This window comes from Silurus aristotelis (genome assembly GCF_946808225.1).
Source record: "Silurus aristotelis genome assembly, chromosome: 12".
NCBI classification, from domain to species: Eukaryota; Metazoa; Chordata; class Actinopteri; order Siluriformes; family Siluridae; genus Silurus; species Silurus aristotelis.
The window spans coordinates 14,280,062-14,282,976 of NC_139585.1; the positions used below are offsets into that span (position 1 = coordinate 14,280,062).

At 38.5% G+C, this 2,915-nt stretch overlaps 1 long non-coding RNA gene across 1 annotated transcript in view; it reads left to right on the top strand.

Annotated features, from left to right (window-relative positions):
- The window catches only part of LOC310735107, a 2,295-nt gene extending 611 nt beyond the window's left edge, over nt 1-1,684 (top strand). The window contains exon 2 of the long non-coding RNA XR_014536222.1: nt 75-1,684. This is a non-coding gene — a long non-coding RNA (uncharacterized lncRNA). The remainder of the gene's footprint in view (nt 1-74) is intronic.
- The last annotated feature ends 1,231 nt before the right edge of the window (nt 1,685-2,915 follow it).

The window sequence follows — 2,915 nt, forward strand, 5'->3', positions numbered from 1 at the left end:
GTGTGCGCGCGCGCGCGTGCTTGCGTATGCCCATTTGTTCTTGTTTTTGTAAAAAAAAAAAAAAAAAAAAACAGTGAAAAGTGAAAAGGAAAATAAAAAATAATAAGAACAATAGCAAAAGTGCTCAGGCATTAATTATAATTACTAATAAAATGATCTTATAATAATTTCCATTTTCATTGTTGTATTATAGAACGTGGAGCTAGTTATTTTCAGAAGTAGGTCTCCAACTTAACCTTTAAAGGTTCCTTTTAGAATCAAATAACAGTTTCTATTCAGAAAGGGTCCCAACTACAAGCTATTTATTAAATCCTTATTCATTCAAGAAAATTAAAATCCTTATTCATTGCCAATAAAGCAGTTGATATTGGGTATAGTCTATTTTATCACAATGTTCTGATTTCTGATGTCTGAGGTCTCTGTAAGAGAAGTCATTTAGGAGACTGAAATGAAACAAGGCACAACTGCCTATACCATTTTTTTTTTCAGTCAGAACACATAATTCCTGTTGAAAAAAGTGTTATTGTGTTTGCAACTATAAAGTTAGGTTAAAGTGGAATTGTTATTAATTATATCTGGAAGTATTATGAAATCATTGTCTCAAAATGATTGGATCCGTGTTTATTTTTAAATCTGATAAATCCTACTGTGTTTGCCCAGACTGATTATGCATGCTCCGATTACGCATGATGCAGTCTTTTTTTTTTTTAATATTGGAATCTGCTTCTTTATTTGGAGTCTTAAAAACCCGTTAAAAAAAAGGTAATTAAAAATCGCTTGGTCTATGTAAACGCTAACATGTTCCTCACGTCATAGGCCGCATTACTGCTTGGCACCAACATGTCAAGTGAACCACGATCAAAATAGAAAAAAAACAATGATCTAAACCAAAAAAATCCATTTATACTTTTTAAAAAAAATTTTTTATTGATATTTAAGAAAAAAGAAATCCAGCGGCATTGTCCTGCCCTGTGTCTTTCCCAGTGAATACGGGCCAATGAATTCAATAAATGTACTTTAAATCTATGTTCAATAGGAACACGGCACCATGTGAAACTTATCTGGACAAAACCACTACATTTCACAATTATAGAAAATTAATTGTAAGTTTGTTTTGGAATATTTTGCGAATCTATACTATAAATTAATGTGTCTCTAAAAAATAGCACACCCTATTATATGGCAAAAATCTGAAATTATTTTGTTCGCAGTTGAATAAAAGAAACGAGTCAAATAACATATAACATTTCATTACAGTAATTTCTAAAAAATTAGGTTTGCAAATTATACAAGAATTAATCGCCCAGATGCCTAAATATGTGGTCCATTCGTCAACTAACAGTTCTTGTTCTTACACACACACACACACACACACACACACACACACACACACACACACACACACACACACACACACACACACACACACACACGGGGTCTTATTTTGCGCTCAAAATATTGTACCGGATTAAAATATAACAGTGTGTGTGAACGCACTGTAAACGTGTAAATACATCAAACGAATAAGAAGTCTAAAATTGAAATTATGGGATTCGTGTCTATATTTATTCTGATATATGTAAGTAAATGTATGGAATATTGAACATAAACATGCTGGTTAGTCATTTAAAATCAAATGGTGATGTGTTTCTATTGTTTAAAGCATAAACGAATTTTTCTAAAATATTAAAAAAAGAAAGAAAAACTGTTTATTCCTACGAGGGCCCATACTACAGTTATTTTCTTATGCATTTAAATGATACCCTAAGCACATTGTTTTGGTAATTGGGTGGAGATTATTAGCATCACATTCAACACTATTATTGTTGTTTTATAATATTATTGCTGTTGTTGTAATTATTGTTGATGTTATTGATGTGATCAGTAGGTTTAAAGAGCTGTATATATTTAAATTGTATCCCACCTCATAGTAAACCAATCTCCAATATGTTCCCAGAGCAGAAAAAAATCCCAGATGGAAACAGTGATTTGTTGTTGTTGTTGTTGTTGATGATTTTAAGAAATGCCCGGCCCTGGTGAGTTTCGCTTTCCTCCTTTGAGAAAACGATTATTTGAAAGTCGCGCCAAATCTCCGGCGGCTGTATCTGGCTGTAGCTCGGTCCCTCCACAGCAGCATGGCGCACAGGAGGGGGAGAAACACACGAGAGAGAGAGAGAGAGAGAGAGAGAGAGAGAGAGAGAGAGAGAGAGAGAGGAGAGAGAGAGAGAGAGAGAGAAAGAGAGAGAAAGAGAGAGAGAGAGAGAGAGAGAGAGAGGAGAGAGAGAGAGAGAGAGAGAGAGAGAGAGAGAGAGAGAGAGAAATAGCGCTCTGATTTATCAGTAGCCGAAATGTGCATTCGGGCTTCTTACAGAACAAGTCCAAACCGCATGCAGCAGCGAGGAAAAGACCGGCATTCATCCTCGTGTTCTCGATAATAGCATAATAAGCCATTTACTTGCCTTTCCGAGTTAAAAAAAAAAAAAGATAAAACCACCCAGAGTCGCGCTTTAGCGCCGGTAATCAGCCTCCCCCCGCTTTTTGGGGAATTACTTTCCCCTGCAGCAGAAGCTTCCTCCTGATATATTCCACCAAGACACGCTGGAAGTCTCAGAGTCCACTTTGCCTCTTCCTTGTGTCGATTGCCAATCCGCGCACGTCCATTAGCTGAGGAGTTCAGTGAGGACCGGAGCGCTCCGCTAAGCCGCCATTCTGCTCCGCTTTAAGGCGAGTTAGCTTTTAGCGCGAGCTCTGCGCTCTGAGCGGAACCGTGCAGGGAACCCCCTCCTCCTCCTTCATCTCCTCTTCCCCCTCCTCCTTCATCTCCCCCTCCACCTCCACCTCCTACTGCCTTTCGCGTTCCAGACCCCGCCGTGCTGCGGAGGGGGGAGGGGACCGAGGGGGGGGGGGGGGGGGGG